The following is a 25,584-nucleotide window of genomic DNA, read 5'->3' as shown; positions in this document are numbered from 1 at the left end:
TGGCAGTTGTAGTAGGTTTTGCTAGGATTGTTCCAAGCAAATTGTTCAAATAATAAGACAGAGTATCTGTTCGCTATTTCACATGTTATACGTAGGTGGAACGTTTCGAGGATGATTAGATACTGCAGTTGTGGAAGTACATGGTTGAATAATTCTTTCCTACTATGAGGATGATGTGAATGTGACTGAAATCGATAGCAAAAAGAGAGAAAAATCAAGTACAGCTGTGTATAGCATCATGTAGTTTGTGATGTTACAAAATAAAAGTGATGTTGTTATTCAATCGAAAGTTGGAAATTGAGATTTAGCTTACTGTTTTATCAATCACAATTGGCGTAAGAATCATGGATTGACCGTTGTCATAAAATATTGCATTATGAGATGTGGATAGTTTTTACTTGCAGTTTCGCGTGGCTTGAGGCAGTCACAACTAGCGTGCCATGGATTAAGAAATCGCATTATCGTCTTTCTAATTACTTTATGATCGTAGATACGATCATACACGGTTGTGAAGTTATTGTTATGACAAAACAATTTCCTAAGGGACCAGAAAGTTCTTAAGGGCGCAAAAACAACTGTAACATCACACAAAAGGGAAATTCAATATTAAAGCTGATGCAAGAAGACGATAAAACAGTTTTCTTTTTATCAATGTAACACGCACATTGGACTGCTGATCTCCGTGTCTGTAATCTTAGCAAAATGCATAATTAAAATGAAAATAATACTGAGGAGATGATAGGAATGAGCACTGCTAAAAGATTCAGTATTCCCAGAACAAATATTTATTATAAACTAAAACATATATCGTACCTTAAGCTTAGTACTACAATGACGGTAGATTTTTATGTCCGTATCATGTCCACTGAGCACTCTTTTATATGGCCATTGCCTTCTTTGAGTCGCTCGTGCGTCTTCACGGTAAGTTATAACAGTTCTTTACACTTCACTCAAACTTAGACATACACGTTTTTATACATTTAGTAAAAAATTAGATCAGACTGCCACAGATCTGCGTCCGTCTTACTTGAGAAAAATAGTACAAGTCTTTTTAGCGCTCAAGGCTTCATTTGTTCTCCAGCGAACAAAACAGTGAAGGATCGCATATCTATCCGTATTTTTCTGTTTATATTGCCGCCCAAAGACGACGAATTACATTATTTAGAAAATCCCACCGTCGCCATGCGACGCCTCATTATACATTAATCATTATTTACAAACAAGTATTTGCCTTCTGGCTGAAAGTATTAACTACTCGTATTTGCTGTTTTAATGAAGTCAAAAATAGCGAATATCACAAGTTCCAACAGTTTATAAAAGCTGTCCAACTCCATCTACGTCAAACACCTACCAAAAAATTCTGGTTATATCGCTATGCTCCTGTTCATGTAATTACATAACAAAGAAACTTACGTACAGGATGACATACATTTGGCTGTGTTGGGCACTGTCCGGTTAATCTCAATTGTGTTATACATTATTCCACTGTTGAAATACGTATGTTTGTGCCACTTTTCCAAACTAAACTCAGACGTGCTTGGAAAGTGTGTATTGCCAGTTTTGACTTGGTGTAGAAATAATGTGCTTTTGATACGAAAAGCATTAAGAAAATGTTTTCTCAGCGGAGAATGGACGTTAGTAGTTACTGGAGGTTGGAGAAATCACAGAAAAGAGCAGAATGTATTAGACGATTATGAGTGTAACGAGGATTAAACTCAAATGTGGGGAACATGTAGGGAGGGCTGTGAATGGTAGACGAGGAAAGGTTTTTCCTGGATTTCGAGAAATTAGAAATAAGGCATGTAACATACACGATAATTTGAATATATTAGGACTTGCAAGTTCTCTACAGGCAAAGACCGACTCAGTAACTACTTACAATAAACGATTTCATATGGGTAGTATTAATATTCGTGACATTTTAATAATTGCATGTCTACTTAGCATCAGTGCAGAGAGAGAGAGAGAGAGAGAGAGAGAGTGAGAGAGGAAGAGTGCAGGTATTCTAGTTATGACGCTATCTGTGTGTCAGTGAGACTAGAGACAGTCGAGATCAGCAAAATCCGTGACTGCGATGGTTTATCCCGGCTACTGCACGTAAAAAGCTTTTGTCGCAAGTAGAAAGTGAACAAAAAGTGTATTCAGCTCACGGACACTTGTGACGGGGATTCTGTGCTCAACAGATGCACTGCCGCTGTACTGCAGTAATCGGGTCATATTAACTATGCGGTGTTATGCGTGTCTCATGAAGTTAATAATTTAGTGTCTCTGCTTTGGTGACTCTCCGTCTGTGCCACTATGGCCTTCAGCCAATTTTTAGATATCATGATATCTTGCCCATCATATTAATGCTTTGCCATGCAATATTTTATTGTACATGATTTCCGCCTGTACAGGTTGTTACAAAAAGGTACGGCTAAACTTTCAGGAAAGATTCCTCACACACAAATAAAGAAAATATGTTATGTGGACATGTGTCCGGAAACGCTTAATTTCCATGTTAGAGCTCATTTTAGTTTCGTCCACCTACTCTCAATGGAGCACGTTATCATGATTTCATACGGGATACTCTACCTGTGCTGCTAGAACATGTGCCTTTACAAGTACGACACAACATGTGGTCCATGCACGATGGAGCTCCCGCACATTTCAGTCGAAGTGCTCATACGCTTCTCAACAACAGATTCGGTTACCGATGGATTGGTAGAGGCGGACCAATTCCATGGCCTCCACGGTCTCCTGACCTCAACCCTCTTGACTTTCATTTATGGGGGCATTTGAAAGCTCTTGTCTACGCAACCCCGGTACCAAACGTAGAGACTCTTCGTGCTCGTATTGTGGACGGCTGTGATACAATACGCCATTCTCCAGGGCTGCATCAGCGCATCAGGGATTCCATCCGACTGAGGGTGGATACATGTATCCTCGCTAACGGAGGACATTTTGAACGTTTCCTGTAACAATGTGTTTGAAGTCACGCTGATACGTTCTGTTGCTGTGTGTTTCCATTCCATGATTAATGTGATTTGAAGAGAAGTAATAAAATGAGCTGTAACATGGAAAGTAAGCGTTTCCGGACGCATGTCCACATAACATATTTTCTTTCTTTGTGTGTGAGGAATGTTTCCTGAAAGTTTGGCCGTACCTTTTTGTAACACCCTGTATAATGCTTCGTAAACTAGAACGAAAAGCCGATAATTTGAGTTTGTACTTGATTATATTATGAGAATTACAATTACATTACTGTGGTCGCGTTATTGGTATACATTTCGTGAATGATTTCATTTCCTATGCTACAAGATGTAGTACGCTCGTATTTTTTGGAAAGAAAATTGTCTTCGTACACTTCACGTTTTGCTTACCACCTGGCTGCTACTGATCACTGAGATGTTTCTATTACTAGGGCGTAATTAATGAAGCTTAGAACAGTGCGGTTTTTATGAGGAGATATTCTGTCATACTGTGTAGAATTTTCTACTTATTTGAGTAGTCTCGATAATTTTGATTTGACTGCATGTGGAGAGGTCAGATCTTTGTTCCAATTGAGAATTTGGAGGATCATATACATTGAATTATTATTACTACATTGTTCCTAATGTTTTCTGGTTCATTTTTGAAGATATTGTGCTACTGACGCGGAAGTGTAGTTCCTGAAAATGGTTTCAGGCATCATATATACTTCCTTCGCAAATTATTTACACCTGCTGTTCGATACGGATGATGTGCGATGAACATGTGTGCACTTAATCAAACTAAATCTATACTAATAATAAAACTACAAAAATGTTGCATCTTTGATATGAAATTATTGAAAAAAACTAATTGCGGATGATTTAGAGAGTGTAAGAGAACGTAGTAAGTCTGTTTTTAAAGCTTTATCTTCCTGTTTACCCGTCTGAACACACTAATCTCCAAAACTATTAAACGAATTTTCAAAGGGTTGTCACAGGTAACTCGAAATTAGTTTCAGACAACATTGATATCTTATTTCATCAAAATCGGAACACGAAAAAAACAGTATTTTAGGACTCTGCTCTGGTAAATACTTTCGATGTCTACCTTACGATCATGACGGCATGGTACAGTAAAGAACCTTTAGATGGCACGGTTAGTTTCGCAGTACACCAAAGAACCAATAGATGGTTCTGTCAGATTTCTTATTCAGGGACATAAGTATTTTCGGTAGGCTACGTCAGTGACAGAATTAAGCGCCAGAAAAACTAACATTTGGTTTACTTAGATAGGATATACAGATGTGCTGATTTCGCTTCGTGTAGTAAAACTTTACGAAATTGCTTCGCTTCTTGCTATAGGTTTTATACATATTTGGATTCTTGGTGAGGAAAAACGAATGTGCTGAGTTTGGTTTGTGATTTGAGTGCCAGTTGGTATATTTCTGTTTCGTTTCCATTACAAATAAAAAACCCTAGAAATTGGTCAAGTGTTTCGCAGTATGGTACAGCAGCTAACAGAATTAAGGACTATGTTATCTCGAGAACGCAACGGAGATCGTAAGGCGAGACCTGCTGCAGTGAGAGAACACCAGGCTTTAACTTGCTTTTTGGAAACTCTTTCTGAAAGCAAGGCGCGATGTAACTCTGCGTCGTGCAATATTCACTTTTTTACGTATTATATTTTACATTGTAAAGTCAAGCACCAGTACGCCAGTCAAAAACGGTGTAACGCCGGAAATGCATATCATCCTATTTCCATCTATTGTACTATAAATTTTTTCCTTATTTTGTTACCTGAAGATATGACATTTCTGTGCCTTTATATATTGTAATTGTTTTACTATATATATATATATATATATATATATATATATATATATATATATATATATATATATGCATTTATGTCGATGTATAATTGGTTTGTTTTGTGAATATTATTTCTATTTTGACGCTGGGTCAGGCCTAGGAAATACTATGCTATCGAACGACTACATCGATAGGTCGTGTGGAGAACCAAATGATTAGGATCTTTGGTAGTGTTAACTCTGCCGCGTGGAGCGCGGGCAGAGCAGAGAGAGGAAGTCTGGCTGGAGTAGTGCAGTGGAGCAGGTGTGTTGTGTGACGCTCACGCGAGTTGCCGCGCTTTCGGGGTTTGGCAGCATGTAATTGCGCTCGACTTGCGATAATAGTTTCTGACACGGTGTCGCGGACGGGAAGCATTAGCTGGCGCACATCAAGAGCCCGTTTCGCCTGGAGACCGTGTCGAGAAGAAGGCGCGCCAACATCCAGCTTCTGCAACAGCGACGGCCGACAATGAGTGACTGTCACCACCTCCTCGATCGACGGCTTCAAACCTTCAATCAACCAACAAGGAAGACTGGTAGCCCGTAAAGTATTAGAACTGTATGGCAGCCCTCAGCTTTTCAAACTGTTAAATTTTTCTCACAAAATTACAGCAACGTAGCATGAACCTTTGTTGCTCATTGTCCCAATTGCATTACCAAGCTGGGTCCCTTCCTCTTTCGGAATGAACCCGAGTGTCGTTCAAATTCAAACGCCAGCAATAAAGTAATATCATTCGATTTCACTGCTTTACTTTCAAAGTTCAGTTAAGGTATTCATAGCTGGCTACAATATTTAGATTACACAAGCACAAATTAAGAGTGCGAGTTTTGTTACCGTATTTTAGCTTACCTGTGACTGCAGCTCAGCTGGTACGTACTAAATTTTACTATTGTTAGTTGTTCTGAATCATTTAATTCATGTTCAAAGTTAAATCTCTTATTTCTAAATTGCGTAGATTCAAGTAGCTTTTGAAATGATTGTTGAGGTAGCCCAAGACTAACCGTATTTTACTGAATTTCGATGTGCTTCAGAAACAAAGCTCACTATTAATTTCAGTCACTAAATTAACTTTCAGTTTTCCGGTTTTATTAATTCTTTTGCTGAATTAAGTCAGAGTGTAGCGAAATTTATTACTTCTGACAAACTTTCAGTTTTCACACTACACGTGTCAACCTTCAGTTGCCACGCTTCTAGTGCTAATTATATGTGTAATTACCTTTCTTTTTCAGTTACTATAGTAATTGTCCATAGGACTGGAGACCGTAATTTTCCCCAAATCTCAAATATCTAATTACCGCTAGTTAATTGTTAACGTAACGGCCGCACATTTACTTTCTTTATTAACTTTACCCCTTTTCAAAATTAATTTCCACCAGTTTCATTTGCATTTTTCCTTTCTTTTAGATGTAACCCTTTCCTCCCTCTTTACCGACAGATTAACTTCGTTGACGATTGCTTTTCCCAAAATATCCATTAGGTACACGCGGCTTAATGTTTCACTCTCATTAAGGTCGATAAGTGAGGAGGAGGTTACAACGGGAGAGCAGAGAGGGCGGCGAAGAAGACATCAGGCAATGGCACGCGAACTGACCCCAGTCCAGGACGACAAAGCTACTGCCGCGTCCTCTATGCGAAGGGGACATAAGCGCAGATCCGACAGGTCGCGGCCAGTTCTACAGAAACGTCAAAACCAGCGACCTGGATAGAAGCATCTAGTGCATTACTCCACTTGTACTGGAATCGTTATACTGAAGGACATTGATTATATTGTCTGTCACTCTTTGCTTGCGATACATCTATGTCGTTCTGAACGTTAAGTATTGTCACTGATTCATTTCGTAATAAAACTCTTTAATACGATTTGCTTTAAATGTTGTCTAGCGATCCGAGAAAGCAGGTTTCCTAGACACCCCACATTTGACGAGTAGGCAGGATTCAGCATTATAAACAAGTAGTCTGGAGAAGATCACTAGTCTAAGCCTAAATTTAGACTGTGAAGAGATTATATTTATGTATTTCTTTTGTTTGATCTAGTTAATGTCTTTGTAAACCACCATACTTTACACTTATTCATGCCATGCAGTCCTCGTTCACAATTGCATCTATCATGTTAATATGGGTGTTCTATTTCTCGATTAGTTCACATTTTGGCAAGAAAATCCAATCCTACATCGAAATTCAGGTAAAAGAAGTTCACACATAGTGTGTTTGAAAGATAAAATTCAAGACAGAATCGACGTGGTTGGGACCAAGTTAATCCATGGCGTGCTCGCATGTTATAGGAAAGAGCAGAGCGTTGTTTTTCTTTTATCTTCCTATTCCATTGAACAGCTGTCATTGAGCAAGACTATAGGTTGGTCACAAATTGTCCTCTAGCCCCCAAGGAGGTGTTAGGTTGTAGTGGGCGTGGTTAGGTAGAAACAGGAAAACGGGTATCATGGGTTGGTTGTCTCTATGTGGTCAGAATCATTGTCCAATGTTCGCTTATGGTTAAAGAATAGTGAAATAATTCCACTGCGAGTCATTTGTTTTGTTTTATATGTATCTTCAGCGGGACTTTCTGATTAATCCTCTTCATTCGCGGTAAAATATTCCTTAGTCAGCCAACAGCTGCTTTATGGAAGACAGCCGAAGTTCGTCATGGCAGGAAGAGCTATTTTTCTGCAACAAGCAGTTGAATGTTACACTTAAATGTGTCTAAAAATTGAAGGTAAGAGAACTACAGTTTTAATATTATGAGATTCAAGATAAGAAACGTCGATTGTTTTACTGCTAACACGTACGCACACTACATACAGTACATGTTAACAATACTCACATTGGAAACCTGCTTTTCTTTTTTACTCCGATAACTTTTGAGAAAACAACGCACTGCATAGAATAGACTACAGGTGTTCTTTATACCGGATTATTCAGCTGCCGTTGCTGCTGGGTTTTCTGCAGCGAGCAACACCTTCAAATACCACGTGCACGATTTTCATATTCTCTTACTTGCACCATGTAAACCATGAGTCCTCGAGATAAAAATAAACAGGACCGTTTTGCAGGAAATTAAATACAGCTAAATCCTGCACGCAGAAAAGTTTTCGCTGAAGGCCACGTTTTTCGAGTTATTCAGGAAAAATGTTTTTGGGGGTCACTTTTGTACGTTTTTCTTGATTAATTCGAAATCTACGGCCTCTAGCGAAAACGAATCCCACAACAAAATTCAACTGCATTGAATTTCCTCCAAAAAGGTCATGTCCATTTATTTCTCTGGGACTAATAGCTTGCGCGTAGTGTATGGGAGAGTATGAAAGTTTGGTGCATGGTATTGTGAAGGCATTGCGGCTTGCATAGTGGCAGCTAAATCACCTTGTACAGCTGTGGGTGTGATACTGCCGATGATAATGCCGAATATTAAATTAAAATCTTAGTTTGCGGAAATTCTCTTAGTTACAACACCGAGTGACAATAGTAATTGAAAATGTACGATGGTGAGTCATATGAAAACCTTAAATATATTTTAAAATATTATTTATTGTGCAGAAGTGGTACAAAGCTGCATCACCTTTGAACATAATCTCCCACACGCTGAATGCAAGTTCTCCAGCGCTTAAAAAGTGCATAAATTCCTTTAGAAAAAAATTCTTTTGGTAGTCCGCGTAACAACTCATGCACAAAGTGGCGTACCTCTCCATCAAAACGGAACTTCTTTCCTCCCATTGCGTCATTCTGTGTCACTCGGCTGTTTTCCTTCACTATGGCTTCAACTGCTGCAATGTTCTGAGGAGTCACAACTCGTTGTGCCTGACCTGGACACCATTTGCAAATTTCCTACTCCATTCGTAGACTTGCTTCTGTGACCAAACATGCATCACCGTACTGAACCTTCATCCGTCGATGATTTCAATAGGTTTCAGACCTTCACTACGCAAAAACCGAATAACAGAACACTGTTCTTCCCTGGTGCAAGTTGCAAGTGTGGCGGCCATTTTATACGGATACTGCGACGGTATGTGTGCATCTACACTATGCTGCCACCTACAGGCCATTCTGCACGCTGTTTGTAGCAGGCTTACCTACTTACAGGATGTTACTGTTGTGGTCTTCAGTCCTGAGACTAGTTTAATGCAGCACTCCATGCTACTCTATCATTTGCCAGCTTCTTCATCTCCCAGTACCTACTGCAGCCTACATCCTTCTGAATCTGCTTAGTGTATTCATCTCTTGGTCTCCCTCTACGATTTTTACCCTCCACACTGCCCTCCAATACTTAATTGGTGATCCCTTGATGCCTCAGAACATGTCCTACAAACCGATCCCTTCTTCTAGTCAAGTTGTGCCACAAATTTCTCTTCTCCCCAATTCTGTTCAATACCTCCTCATTAGTTATATGATCTACCTATCTAATCTTCAGCATTCTTCTGTAGCACCACGTTTCGAAAGCTTCTATTCTCATCTTATCCAAACCATTTATCGTCCATGTTTCACTTCCATACGTGGCTACACTCCATACAAATACTTTCAGAAACGACTTCCTGACACTTAAATCTATACTCGATGTTAATAAATTTCTCTTCTTCAGAAACGCTTTCCTTGCCATTGCCAGTCTACATTTTCTATCCCCTCTACTTCGACCATCATCAGTTATTTTGCTCCCCAAATAGCAAAACTCCTTTACTACTTTAAGTGTCTCATTTCCTAATCTAATTCCCTCAGCATCACCGGACTTAATTCGACTACATTCCATTATCCTCGTTTTGCTTTTGTTGATGTTCATCTTATATCCTCCTTTCAAGACACTGTCCATTCCGTTCAACTGCTCTTCCAAGTCCATTCCTGTCTCTTACAGAATTACAATGTTATCGGCGAACCTTAAAGTTTTTATTTCTTCTCCATGGATTTTAATACCTACCCCGAATTTTTCTATTGTTTCCTTCCGTGCTTGCTGAATATACAGATTGAATAACATCGGGGAGAGGCTGCGACCCTGTCTCACTCCCTTCCCAACCACTGCTTCCCTTTCACGTCCCTCGACTCCTATAACTGCCATCTGCTCTCTGTACAAATTGTAAATAGCCTTTCGTTCCCTGTATTTTACCCCTGCCACCTTCAGAATTTGAAAGAGGGTATTCCAGTCAACGTTGTCAAATGCTTTCTCTAAATCTACAAATGCTAGAAACGTAGGTTTGCCTTTCCTTAATCTTTCTTCTAAGATAAATCGTAGGGTCAGTATTGCCTCTCGTGTTCCAACATTTCTACGGAATCCAAACTGATCTTCCTGAAGGTCGGTTTCTACCAGTTCTTCCATTCGTCTGTTAGGAATTCGCATTAGTATTTTGCAGCTGTGACTTACAGGATAACGTCGGAGTGGCGGTGCGGTTCTAGGCGCTGCAGTCTGGAACCGAGCGATCGCTACGGTCGCAGGTTCGAATCCTGCCTCGGGCATGAATGTTTGTGATGTCCTTAGGTTAGTTAGGTTTAATTATTTCTACGTTCTAGGCGACTGATGACCTCAGAAGTTTAGTCGCATAGTGCTCAGAGCCATTTTGAACCTTTTTATTTACAGGATAACGGCGCGAAGTTTAGATTTATTATTACAAATTTAAGGTTTTCATTTGACTCACGCTCGTATAATAACAATCTTAACCGATTGTATTTCAAAAGGTAGTAATTGCTCCACCTACCTAAGGGTTATCTCTGGTGTTTTGTCTTCTTCGCACAGCCGACGACTGCTTTGTGGAAGGCAGCCGAAGTTAGTCATGGCAGGGAGAGCTATTTTGCTGCAGGAAGCAGTATGACATCTTGTCAAGCCCTCCTTTTTTTCCTCGTTTTAATTCGCCCTTTATTTTATCGCAGGACCGGGATGGAAGGAAAGTGCTCCAAAGGACCGGAATGCCAGGAATGTGGGTGAGCTGGCTGATGGGCGGGGGTAGGGGTGTGGAGGGCGTGCCCCGGTTCTAACGGGCGCGCCGCCACTGTGAGCTCGCCGCTCTGGCGCTGAGCGCCTGCCGTTTAATAACGAGCGGCGCAGCCAAAGGCCGGCAGCGCGGCTGCACCGACGGAGCTGCGACGGCGACAGGCAGGGGCCGGCGGTAATCGCCGCCCTGCCCGGAAAGCGAGGAATCCCGTCTTAATCCGCGCCGCGCCATTCAGCCCGCGTTTGCCTAACGACGCCGCGACGTGACGCGCGGGGACGGGCCGGGTACGCCGCGCCACACAGGGCGACGCCGACGCAGACACCGACGCCTCGCCGGTCTACGGGCACAAACAGAGCCTGCCCCAGCTCAGCTCTGCTCTACACCCGAGCCCACACCCGACACAATTGCACGCTCATAATCGTGCACAGACTTATCCGCTGAGACTGATGGCTTTAAAGGGGATGTTGGGGCAAAGGTCGGACGATATTAAGGATACTATAGACCTGTATCTCTGACGTCGATCTGTTGTAGAATTTTACAACATGTTTTTTGCTCGCGTACCATGTCGTTTCTGGAAACCCAGAATCTACTCTGTAGGAATCAACATGGATTCCGGAAAGAGCGATCGTGTGAGGCCCTGTAATGTCCCCACAGCAAATACCCTCTACCAAGCACCAATTAATCATTTTCAATCAAACCATCCACATTCATTCACTTTGGAAAAGTTATCTGATCTGATTTTCTCGTGATATATGCGGCGACAGCTCGTCGACGCCAAAGTATTTTCTAGTGCATTTATTCTTTGAAATAACAGAGATGCAGATATGCATTCTCCATGGTTGTGAGAGTTGTAACTAGGACAGCTTCTGGAGTATCTGTTGAGGGATTGACGTGTTTCTGAGAGATACATATTCTGTTTTTCTTCTCGCTAAAGCGAGCCAATTAACGTTTGTGCCGCTAATGGTTTGTTTTGAAGAGAAAGAGATTGTAAAAGGAAAATAATTAAGGCGTGGAATCACCGGAGATCTGGACATGTAATGGAGATGGATTTAATACACGATTTCCTCCATAAATAAGGTTTGTGTCGTTTTTGTTTTGGAGTGAATGAACGAATGAGTTTTTTCTGCATCATTTGTGATCACGTTGGCCCTGTAATTAGTGGGGAAGTTTCAGCTGTGTCCAAGAGAGACTGGAATCACCAAGTTTGTGTTAAATCGTCCAAAAAGGCTTCGTACACATCTGGAATTCGCAATATTTCGTAAAAGGAACAAATTGTCCAAACGATTGATTCTCCCGACTGACTGCAGTGCTTAACAATAATAATAATAATAAATGTAATGATCTCTTACAGGAAGCCAGCCGCTGATTACCAAGACGAAGGACTCCACCAAAGATTTTATTTCACTGATTCTTTTTATCACTATATCACGTAATGATATCTTATATTAAAACTATACATAGATAAAGAAGAGAAAGAGAGAGAGCGAATAAAAATAGAGATAATACTAATAATCCTCAATTAGTCTAATTTTTCGCCTGTCTTATCACGGATCAGCCTAGAACTGGGAGGGCCTTACTTTACTGTATAGACTTATGTGTGAAGATGAAGGGATTTTAAAGACAACAGATACACGTCTATACAGACAAAGCATTACACAGAGATAACAGCTAGCTGCATTGATCAACTATTCTTAGATTAAAGAGACGGCAACTTATTATCCGAACATTAAAATGTTAAAACCCAACTCGCTCTATTTGTTCATGAGACCCATAAAATATTAGATACAAGCTCTCAGGTAGATGCCATTTTGCTTGACCACCGGAAGGCGTTCGATACAGTTCCGCACTGTCACCTGATAAACAAAGTAAGAGCCAACGGAATATCAGACCAGCTGTGTGGCTGGATTGAAGAGTTTTTAGAAAACAGAACACAGCATATTGTTCTCAATGGAGAGATGTCTACAGTTAAAGTAACTTCTGGCGTGCCGCAGGGGAGTGTTATGGGACCACTGCTTTTCACTATATATATAAATGACCTAGTACATAGTGTCGGAAGTTCCATGCGGCTTTTCACGGATGATGATGTAGTGAACAGAGAAGTTGCAGCATTGGGAAATTGCAGCAAAATGCAGGAAGGTCTGCAGCGGATAGGTACTTGGTGCAGGGAGTGACAACTGACCCTTAACATAGACAAATGTAACGTATTGCGTATACATAGAGAGAAGGATTCTTTATTGTATGACTATATGTTAGCGGAACAAACACTGGTAGCAGTTACTTCTGTAAAATATAAGGAGTATGCGTGCGGAACGATTTTAAGTGGAATGATCGTATAAAATTAATTGGTGGTAAGGCGGGTACTAGGCTGAGATTCATTGGGAGAGTCCTTGGAAAATGTAGTCCATCAACAAAGGAGGTGGCTTACAAAACACCCGTTCAACCTATACTTGAGTATTGCTCATCAGTGTGGGATCCGTACCAGGTCGGGTTGCTGGAGGAGATAGAGAAGATCCACAGAAAAGCCGCGCGTTTCGTCACAGGGCTATTTGGTAAGTGTGATAGCGATACGGATGTGTTTAGCAAACTCAAGTGGCAGACTCTGCAAGAGAGGCGCTCTGCATCGCGGTGTAGCTTGCTCTCCAGATTTCAAGAGGGTGCGTTTCTGGATGAGGTATCGAACATATTGCTTTCCCCTACTTATACCTCCCGTGGAGATCACGAATGTAAAATTAGAGGAGATTCGAGCGCGCACGGATGCTTTCCGGCAGTCGTTCTTCCCGCGAACCATACGCAACTGGAGCAGGAAAGGGAGGTAATGACAGTGGCACTTAAGTGCCCTCCGCCACACACCGTTGGGAGTTTAAATGTATATGTAGATGTAGATACAGACCAATATCCTTAACATCGGTTTTTTGCTGGATTCTCGAACATATTCGCAGTTAGAATATAATTAATTTCCTTGAGACAGAGAAGTTGCTGTCGGTGCATCAGCACGGCTTTAGAAAGCATTGCTCCTGCGAAACGCATCTCGCCCTTTTTTCACATGATTTGCGAACCGTGGATAAGGGTATCAGACGGATGCCATATTCCTTGACTTCCGCAAAGCGTTTGCCTCGGTGCCTAACTGCACACTCCTAACTAAGGTACGAGCATATGGGATTGGTTCCCAAATATGTGAGTGGCACGAAGACTTCTTAAGTAATATAACCCGGTACGTTGTCCTCGATGGTGAGTGTTCATCGGTGGTGAGGGTATCATCTGGAGTGCCCCAGGGAAGTGTGGTAGGTCCGCTGTTGTTTTCTATTTACAAGTGATCTTTTGGACAGGTAGAATAGCAATGTGCGGCTGTTTGCTGATGATGCTGTGGTGTACGGGAAGGTGTCGTCGTTGAGTGACTATAGGACGATACAAGATGACTTGGATAGGATTTGTGATTGGTGTAAAGAATGGCAGCTAACTCTGAATATAGATAAATGTAAATTAATGCAGAGTAATAGGAAAAAGAATCCCGTAATGCTTGAATACTCCATTAGTAGTGTAGCGTTTGACACAGTCACGTCTATTAAATATTTGGGCGTAACATTGCAGAGCGATATGAAGTGGGACAAGCATGTAGTGGCAGTTGTGGGGAAGGCGGATAGTCGTCTTCGGTTCATTGGTAGAGTTTTGGGAAGATGTGGTTCATCTGTAAAGGAGACCGCTTATAAAACACTAATACGACCTATTCTTGAGTACTGCTCGAGCGTTTGGGATCCCTATCAGGTCGGATTGATGGAGGACATAGAAGCAATTCAGAGGCGGGCTGCTAGGTTTGTTACTGGTAGGTTTGATAATCACGCGAGTGTTACGGAAATACTTCCGGAACTCGGTTGGGAGTCTCTGGAGGAAAGGAGGCGTTCTTTTCGTGAATCACTACTGAGGAAATTTAGAGAACCAGCATTTGAGGATGACTGCAGTACAATTTTACTGCCGCCAACTTATATTTCGCGGAAAGACCACAAACATAAGATAAGAGACATTAGGGCTCGTACAGAGGCATATAGGCAGTCATTTTTCCCTCGTTCTATTTGAGAGTGGAACAGGGAGAGAAGGTGCTAGTTGTGGTACGAGGCACCCTCCGCCACGCACCGTATGGTGGATTGCGGAGTATGTATGTAGATGCAGATGTAGATGTAGATCCACTGAGACTGATGGCTCTAAAGGTGATGTTGGGGCAAAGGACGGACGTACATGGAGGTGGGTTGTCATACTAGTCGTATAACACAAGAATGCGTTAGATAGAGTTCTACCTCCTGGATTCTGCGTCATGCAAATTATTTGTTAGAAAATCACTGATGAAGCAACACATACTGTACCATTCTGTGAAAGTGTACACATTTCCCCCTAGACTGTGCACCAGGTGTTGTGGACGTCCTACTGTGCTACGGTCGTCTGTACAAATGGTTCAAATGGCTCTAGGCACTATGGGACTTACCAGTTGAGGTCATCACTCCCCTAGAACTTAGATCTACTTAACCCTAACTAACCTAAGGATATCATACACATCCAAGCCCCAGGAGGATTCGAACCTGCAACAGTAGCAGCCGCGTGGTTCCCGACTGAAGTGCCTCGAGCCTCTCGGCCACCGCGGCCGGCGCGGTCGTCTGTATTAAGGCTATAGATAAAATGCCGATATATCGTTATGACGATATTTTCCTAATAATATCGATATATTCGGCGATACCTCTTTCACCGGTAAAGCAAAATACCGATATTGGAATGGCAATATCGAGTGCCGCTTTCTTCGTAGTTTTCGATAAATATTTGAAGTTGATCTTCTGATAATGCAGTTGCACGTAATTTTACTTTCACTGTGTGCAGGAGTCTTAGTACGTTTTGAGCTTTCATCACGTCCAGTTGTTCTCTTTGATTGTGTGAAGCAAGTATAGATGGCACAAAGAAGAAGTCCGACAGCACTGGGCGTGGTAATGTGAATGAAATAACAAGAAACGCGATGTGGAGAAATAGCACCCCAGTTGCGTTAAACAACAGTTCTTAACGCAACTAGTGGGCTATTTCTTCACATCAACATTCTTCAAAAACAGCTGCTGTATTTGATAAAATTGGAAATTTGTGGTAAGTTCCCGTGGGACCAAACTGCTGAGGTCATCGGTCCCTAGGCTTACACTCTACTTAATCTAACTTAAACTAACTTACGCTAAGGACAACACACACACCCATGACCGAAGGACAGGTCGTTAACGTTGTTATTATACATTTTCATTTACTATTGTCAGTCGGTGTTGTAACTAAGAGAAATTCCGTAAACTAAGATTCGAAATTAATATTCAGCATTATCATCGGTCTTATCACACCCACAACTGTACAAGGTTATTTAGCTGCCTCTATTCAAGCCACAATGCCTTCGCAATACCATGCACAAAGCCACACACTACATTTGTAGACTGTAACTGATAAACAGAAATCTAAATGGCGAGATTGTTCTCTGTGGTGGGAGGAGACGTATAAAGGAAAATGTTGACGTGATCGGCCCTTGACGCTACCAACAGAAATTGCAACGTTTAACTTCATCATGCAATTTTGACACGGCAACTGCTAGGTGGTGGCGTTTGCAGAAACGGAAAAATATAGGAAGTCGACGACACGAAATGCTCCACACAAATCCGATATGTTACGAAAACGAGCGACGGACCCATGGGACATCTTTTGTTGTGACAATTACCTGCAGTTAGCAGTTTTTGCAAAGTGGTCATCGCCATGCGTGAATGTGCATCGTTTTCCTTTCAATTCTTGCTCTAAGGCTGCTAGTTGTTGATGTACAGAATATCTAACAATAAATAAATAAAATATGCAGCTCTAAGACTGGCAGTATGTTTACAATGTGCAGCGGATATTTTATTTCGCCGCTACGTAGATATTTTCTCCGTCTACATATCGAGAACTTTTCCGATATATCGATGGCCGATAACCATATACCTTAAACATCCTTATATCGCACCCCAGATAGTTTTCAAAATATCGACAGTCCTTGTCTGTATGCGTCCTCAGCCGCCGACCTCTCACTGCGGTCAAGTTTGCGGGAAGTCTTGTAAAATGAATGTTACCCACCCGTATCGATGAGACAGCACACTATCTAACTTATTTGCGTGTTATAGACTAGTATGAACACCCATCAAGGCCCAGAGGCCTAGCTACTTAGTCGCTGGGTGATTAATATCTCGGTTTCCGGACAGGGGGTGCGCGAAGTAGCGGCTGAGAAAATTTCGCGAACGACGTGCGTGCGCTAAGTCTGTCTTGTTCAGTACGCTTCCTGGGGTTGATGGTGACGTTAAGGCCGAAGTGGCGCGCTACGCGCCAAACTTATTGTATCCAGACTACCCACTCCTTCTGAGACTGGATGCGGGATACGGTGACTCGTGTGATATTTAGCCGTCATCTTCTCTGTATGCTGTGCGAGCAAGATTACCATCGAGTGGGTATGAAACACCCGGATGCAGATTCATGAGACCTATTTCACCGATGTTTACCGAAATTTCTTCCACACAACTGGATTATGTTGAATTTGGTGAGTTTTAAACCAGACCTAATGGTTTTCATTCATTGAAGCCCCGCTCAATTGGAATGTCCCTGCCGCGGTGTGATGAAGAGAAATAAGAGGAACAGTTTAGACAGCAAGTTCTGCATGGGGTTTTTCATGTGTTTAGGGCAACTTGTATTTGATTACTATATCTATTTTGTTATTCCTTATATACCTTACGAATGAAATTACAATGAAATTCAGACCATTAGCTGCTGATAGGCGTTCATGAACATTAGCAGGGACAATGAAAATGTGTGCCCCTACCGGGACTCAAACCCTGTACCTCCTGCTTACATGGCAGACGCTCTATCCGACTGATCCATCGAGGACACAGAGGACAGTGTGACTGCAGGGGATTATCTTTGGCACGCCCCCGTGAGACCCACATTTCCAACTTACTGCCCACACACTACATTTTTAGTGCCCCTGCCCACTATACTCATTACTTGCGGCAGTCAATCTACCGATTACCGTAAGAGTTTAAGCAATGGAAGTGCATCCACACTGAAGAAGATCATTGGCCGGTAAGCCTTATCTGTATGAAGATGGTGTCTGTTCTTTCCAAAGAAAAGGTATCATATTCATACAAATATATTTTAAGTCTAAACTTCGCTTTCGCCGTTTTGCAAGGTCGTAAGTCTTCATATACTAAACTTAGGCAACTTTAAACTTAATGCCATCGAAATATTAGTCGATTTGTGATTTTCTTTGAAAGTTATTGTCGATTGTGCATCCCAATTTATGAGCCCAGTTGTTAGAAGTTTTAACTTCTGCTTACACTAAAGAAATCAGCTATTGAGACTCACAAAGTTCTGGATAAGATCTAAGGCGAGGCACCTGTTAGTAAAAGAACGTGAGCAGAATTGTTTGAACGCTTCAAGAACGGTGATTTTGAGGTCGAAGTCTGGCGTGACTGGAGAACAGAGAAGGTTTTCGAAGGTACTCAGACCAACAGAAACAGAGATCGTTATCGAAAGAGGCCGATGCGTCTGAGGCGAGCACCGAAAGTCAAATGGCCACAAGAATGCAATTGACATAAAAAGGTGATTTTATAGCGTGACAGTGCTCGACCCAATGTCGCAAAACCTGTCAATACATACTTGGGAACGTTGAAATGGGAAATCCTTCGGCAGCTGCCGTATAATCCAGACATGTTCACTCTATCATCTTTTTCGATCAATGGCACACGGCTTGGCTGACCAGCACTTCAGGTCATATGAACAAGAGAAAAATTGGACCGATTCTAGGACCTACTCAAAGGACGTCCAATTGTTCCGTTACGGGATTCGTACGTTGTCCAAAAGATGGCAGGGAGTAATGGCCAGCGACGTCGAATAATTTCAATCGGACACTTTAGTTTTGCACAGTAAAGCCTTGAACTTCTAGAAGAAACGGAGGATGCAAACTTTTGGTCCTACTATATATACTAGGTGTTTCTCCTAAGATTCGTCAGGCGCTTTCTCTCTGGTTTTACGGCAGACATTTTCAATTTTGTTTTTTCTGTGTGTAGCTCGAGTCATCCCAAACACATACTGCTTATCACGTCTCTCATGCGACTCCCAGTGTCGATGGCAATCGTCATTTTGTTTCCCATTACAAATGAAACGATTTTTTGAAGCGGAATTTTACGTGCGCATTCGATAGAGTGGTTCCAGATTAGTCAACTGCGATACTTGTTTTATCGATACATGTTAACAGAGGCAGTAAAACAGGGAGATTAGCCAGTTCTCCAACAGTGAGACCACCGCTCTGGCCCTCTATGACTGCTACCATCGTGCGGTAGCCGCGCTACTCAATCGCTCCTTGAGTACCAGTTATTCTTCGTGTTTTAGTGCCCTTATTAATATGTATAGATAAAACAAGTATCCCACTAGTCTAATCTGGACCGCCCTATGCACACGTAAAATACCGCTTTAAAAATTATTTTGTCTGTAACGGGAAACAAACCGAAGATTTCCGCCAACACTGGATGTCGCATGAAAGAAATGATGAGCAGGATTTATTGGGGATGACTCGAGCTACACACTGAAAAAACAAAATTGTAAATATATGCCGAAACACCAGTGAAAATACGCCTGACATCACTTAGGAGAGACACCCTGTACATACATGGCACTGTATAATCTGGTCTCGTTGTGTCGTAGTACAATGGGTTATTAGCGCGACTGCTTTTGAAATTTTACCACACAGTCATCCTTGAGAAACCGATCTTGACTGACATATTTAATCAGCGGTGTTACTACAGAGAAGCAAATTATGGTTAGTTTTCTTTATTTGTGTTAATCTGTCAAATTGTTAAATAAGGTGTTTCTGCCTCAAATTTGTAATTCAAAATTGTTTTTCTGAACCTATGATAAATTTACTTAACAATTATCTGTTTGAAATAGTGACAAATTTCCTTACTCAACACCTCTGAGAATAATACGAGGGGCGTTCAGAAAGTAAGCTCCGATCGGTCGCGAAATGGAAACGACTATGAAAATCCGATAAAGCTTTGCACAGATGTGTTGGGTAGTGTCTCTAGTATAACCCCATTTAGCATCACGTCGCTCTTCTCATTTCTGAGCTCGCAGTGAGTGCGTAAAGATGTCTAGAAAATAGTGTCTGCCGCCAAGTACGAGGGCCTGGTGAGAAATTTCGCCTGAAGCTATGCAGCTAACATTACATAACTGTAGTGCTGTTTCTTCTTCATGACAATTCTCAGCCGCATTCTGCAGGGGCAATGAAGATGCTCCTGCATCGTTCTCAAATGGAAATGTGAGATTACCCACAATACAGTCCGCAATTGTCTCCCCCTGAGTTTCATCTCTGGTCACATGAACCGCTGTCTTTGAAGACAACATTTTGACACAGACAACGAGGTGTAGGCCAGCGTGGAGAATTGGCGGAAAGCACCGGCGGCTGCCTTCTATAATGAGGCTATTGAAAAGCTGGTACAACGCTATGACAAAAGTCTAAGTCAGAACGGCGACTACGTAGAGAAGTAGCTGAAAGGTGTAGCTAATTGTTACAAGTAAAACATTTCTGATGTTCACTGTGGTTTCAATTTGGCAATCAATCGGAGCTTACTTTCTGAACAGGCCTCGTATAACATTTGTGATAGAATTTTACACTTTGTGACTTGACCTCTCCCCTCTCTCCTCTTCCTTCTCAATGCGCTGATAACACTTCACAAAGTCCTTGGAACGTTTTAGGAGGTAAGTAGCAACAGGTATGGCACAGGCGACTCATTTGCAGCACATTACCGGCCGGTAGTTGGTGTGCAGGTAGCTGGCGCCCAATAGTGTATGAGAAGTATTCCATCGGCTGCAGATCAGGCGAATTTGGTGGGTAAGACATCAAAGTGAGTTCACTTGTATGCTACTCAAACTGCTGTAGCACGAACCTGGCCTTTTGACACGAACCGTTATCGTGCTGGTAGATGGGTGAATGATACCTGCCTCGGGAAAGAATTCAAGCATGAAAGGATACAGGTAGTCCACAATAATTTTGACCTAGTCCACAGCTCTCACGGTGCATTCGAATACTGCCGCAGGCCCCATGAAAGTCAAGGCGAATGTCAATCATAGCGTAATATGGCCTCCATCGGGCTGCATTCGTGGCGCGGTGCATGTTTCTACCAGCCTGGATGACTGCCGATCCGGACACATGCTCTCTACCTAGAACGACAAGAAACGTTATTTAACCAATCAGGTGACACTTTTCTAACGATATAAATTATTCCGTGGTCACTACAGTCGGAATTCTCAATATCGTTGGGTCAGTATGGCAACACATAGGGGTGCACAAAACTGCGTAGTGCGAAAAGTGCTTCCACCAGCATTGTACTCGGATCTCATGTGTTCCACAGACAGCGGCCTGTCCTGCTTTGAAGATCGGGTGAGCTTCAAACAATGTTCTTTCATGAGGTTCTGATGTCCAGCACCACATCGCCTACAAGTACTTCCACCCTTCTTCACATACGACAGTAGCAGTCGAACAGATGACCAGTTTCATAGATTGCACTATGAACGTTCCCAGACTACGATCCTTAGCAGTCATCCTTTTATCAGAAAAGCTAATTTAAGTGGCTTTTATCACTGCTGGAATGTTTAGCCAGTCGACTCTGCTCCGGTTACATATTTTCCTTATTGCATCACGTGTCTGCAATGCCATTACAGGGGATGTAACTGTAAATCTGTGGTAAGAACCCATAGGACCAAACTACTGAAGTCATCGGTCGCTAAGCTTACACACTACTTGATCTAGCTTAAAATAACTTATGCTGAGGGCAAAACACACACAGGAGGGGGGGGGGGGGGGGGGGGAGGAACCGGGAAAACGCGCCGAAGACTGCGCGCCTAGAGAAAGGATGTAATCTAGTAGTTGTCATACATCACAATATTTTCGCTCCTCAGTGTATAATATCATCGGACCAACAGAAGCATAAAGCCGCAGTTACAGTGGGGTCAAAGCAAATAATTTAACATCATTCAGGTCCTTAGGAATGATCTACACATGTACGTACGGTTTCATCTGTACTCTGCAAGCCACAGTATGGTGAATACTGACCAAGGATTGCTGGTAAATATGTGCGTAAGACAGGACCTCTCTACTTTTGCTTTCATGATATTTTCTGAGGATCCAATATATTAGTTGCCTCTCCGAGAAACATACACTCTCGGAACTGTAACAGTAAACCAATGTCATTCATAACGCCTTTAGATAATCCTGAGGGCCCGGGTACGATTTCTGGCTGTGTCGGAGATTTTCTCCGCTCTGGGACTGGGTGTTGTATTGTCCCAATCATCATCATTTCATCCCCATCTACGCGCAAGTCGCCGAAGTGGCGTCAGATTGGAAGATTTACACCCGGCGAAAGATCTACCCGATGTGAGGCACTAGTCACACGCATTTACATTTACCGTCTGCCCTTGGAGTTATCTCTGTGACTAAAAGAACATATGACAACATGCGCTTCTATTCATAGGATCTTCTCTTTTCATGTGTAATACATAAAATTGTTTTTCCTGTTTTGGGGTTAGCCTCTGCACAACTTTTCAATCATCTGTAGTTCTCTCTGCATTAATGTACAGTTTCCTGGTATTGCGATCCCTCTGTAAGCAACAGCGCATCTGTGGACAAACTACTGGAGCCTCCGAAGTTATCCACTATTTCAAACAAGAGTGGTTCAAATGGCTCTAAGCACTATGGGACTTAACATCTGACGTCATCAGTCCCCTAGACGTAGAACTACTTAAACCTAACTAACCTAAGGACATCATACACATCCATGCCCGAGGCAGGATTCGAACCTGCGACCGCAGCAGCAGCGCGGTTCCGGGCTAAAGCGCCTAGAACCGCTCGGCCTCAACGGCCGGCTCCAGCTCAGTCACTGGGGTAACAAAATTCAAGGAACAGTGATAAGCACATGTACAGATGGCAGTAGTATCGCGTACACAAGGTCTAAAACGGCAGTTCATCGGCGGATCTGTCATTTGGACTCAGGTGATTCATGAGAAGAAGTTTCCAACCTGATTATTGCCGCAATACGGAAATTTGCAGTCTTCCAACGTGGAATAGTAGTTGGATCTAGACGCACGGGACATAATATTACGGCAGTCGTTATGAAATTCAATATTCCGAGATCCATAGTGTCAAGTGTGTGCCGAAAATACCAAATTTCAGGCACTACCTCTCACCGCGGACAACATAGTAGCCGACGGCCGTTTCTTAACGGCTGCGAGCGGAGGGGTTTGCGTAGAGTCGTCGGCGTTAGCGGACAGGCTACACTGCGTGAAATAACCGCAGAATTCAATTTGGGCTATGACAGCAGACGACAGCTTCGACTGTCTCTTCTAACAGCGTGACATCGCTTGCACAAAGCTCCTGTACTCGTGACCACATAGGTTGGACCCTACAAGACTGGAAAACCGTGGCTTGATCATATGTGATAACATTTTAGCTGGAAAGAGCTGATGGTAGGGTTCGAGTGTGTTGCAGACCACACGAAGCCATGAACCCAAGTTGTCAACAAGACACTTGCAAAGGGGTGGCGGCGGCTCCATAATGGTGCGGGTTGTGTTTACATGGAAGGGACTGTAAACTGGCAGAAAAGTGTTGTGTTCGGCTGCCTGGAGACCATTTTTGCAGCCATTCATGGACTTAGCGTTCCCAAAAAACGATCTGATAATGCACCAATTCAGACCATTCTGGACAATTCCATGATGATGATGATGATGATGATTAGTGTTTTAGGGCGCACAACAACGAGGTTATCAGCGCCCGCTGGACAATTCCAGCGAATGTATTTGGCCACTCAGATTACCTCACATGAATTCCATCGAACATTTATAGCACATTATCGAAATGTCAGCTCGTGCATCAAATAGTGCACCGGGAACACTTTCGCGGGTGTGGACGGCTATGGGGGAACATCGCTCGATGTTTCTACAAGGGGCTTCCAACGTCTTGTTGAATCCATGCCACACAGACTTTGTAATATAATAAAACGATAGTAATAATTATAAGAAATATTTTTTTATATATTGATTTAATGAGATTAATTTGTCGGCACTCGGACAAGCACAATAAGCTGGCCTATGCGTGTAAACGGGTAGAGAATTCTTTCATATTTGTTCCACATAAATGAAATAGTCTTTCTCTGGTGGTATACTTACGCTTGTCAATTAATAATATTACGTCCGATCGCAGTATCCACCTACAAAATCTTGACCGTGTCCATGTTGTGTTAATCGGATCTTCGTAAATTTTCCGAAGTACACAGGTGGCCTTCAGTTCTTCTTATTACATTACTACTTGAAATAATAACTCATACAATCTTTCAGTTAATAAAATTAAACTATATTCTTTTGTTTGATGCACATAAAAATACGTACTCTTCACTTACATTGGCCAAAATGGCGGCCTACGATTAGGCTCTAGTGTAACTTGTGTCTACCTCCGTTCACTAGCAGAGAGCAAGACCTTCCTCTTACTGAGGAACAGGAAAAACATCTTATGAATTTTAACATTTGAAATCAAAAGTACATGGCGGTAGGCGCAGGCTCTACGCCGGGTTACCGCTTCACCTTTTCTCTTTGCTTTTAAAGAGAACGAAAACATAAAAGTAATAAATGCAACAGGTACATCACAAGTTGCTGCACTATGCAGGGCAGAAGGAGATCCGACACGGTGTTCGGAGGTATTCCATGGCTTCTGTCACCTCATGTTGCCTCTCCTATGGGTTTTTACTGATGTTTCGGAGGATATTTCTAATTTTGTTTCCGCAGTGTGTAGCGGGAGTTAGCCCAAATAAATTCTGCTCAGCACGTCTTTCACACAACACCCAGAGTCGACGGAAACGACTACAGTAAAACGTGAAAAATAATGAATACTCTAGCAGTGACTGAGCAGTACTTCTGAAAGACTGCAGCAGTCCGCTCGGGACCTGGTTGTGCTGTCGCTCCTGGAGTACCCGTTATCCTTCGTGTTCTCCTGTTCTTGTTAACGCATATCGATTAAAGGAGAATCGCACTAAACTAATATGGGACCACTCTGTCGAATGGTCACATAAAACTCCATTTTAAAAATCATTTGGTTTGTAACTGAAAACAAACCGACGCTCTCCGTCGGCGCTCGTTTTCGTATGAAAGACACGAGGGGATTTGTTTGGATTAATTCCAGCTATACCTTGCGAAAGCGAAATTACAAATATCTGCCAAAACACCAGAGAAAATGACCCTGGCGACTCTTTCGTTGGAGAACTTTATATGTACTACAGTCACGAACATCATGCGCCTTTAGAAGGCCGAAATTAGCACTATACAAATTATCCCCCCCGCATCAACCATGGACCTTGCCGGTGGTGGGAAGGCTTGCGTGCCTCAGCGATACAGATGGCCGTACCGTAGGTGCAATCACAACGGAGGGGTATCTGTTGAGAGGCCAGACAAACGTGTGGTTCCTGAAGAGGGGCAGCAGCCTTTCCAGTAGTTGCAGGGGCAACAGTCCGGATGATTGACTGACCTGGCCTTGTAACACTAACCAAAACGGCCTTGCTGTGCTGGTTCTGCGAACGGCTGAAAGCAAGGGGAAACTAGAGCCGTAATTTTTCCCGAGCTTTACTGTGTGATTAAATGATGATGGCGTCCAATTGGGTAAAATATTCCGGAGGTAAAATAGTCCCCCATTCGGATCTCCGGGCGGGGACTACTCAAGAGGACGTCGTTATCAGGAGAAAGAAAACTGGCGATCTACGGATCGGAGCGTGGAATGTCAGATCCCTGAATTGGGCAGGTATGTTAGAAAATTTAAAAGG

Source organism: Schistocerca serialis, chromosome 6, assembly GCF_023864345.2.
Source record: "Schistocerca serialis cubense isolate TAMUIC-IGC-003099 chromosome 6, iqSchSeri2.2, whole genome shotgun sequence".
In the NCBI taxonomy this organism is placed as follows: Eukaryota; Metazoa; Arthropoda; class Insecta; order Orthoptera; family Acrididae; genus Schistocerca; species Schistocerca serialis.
This window is presented reverse-complemented; position numbering follows the sequence as displayed.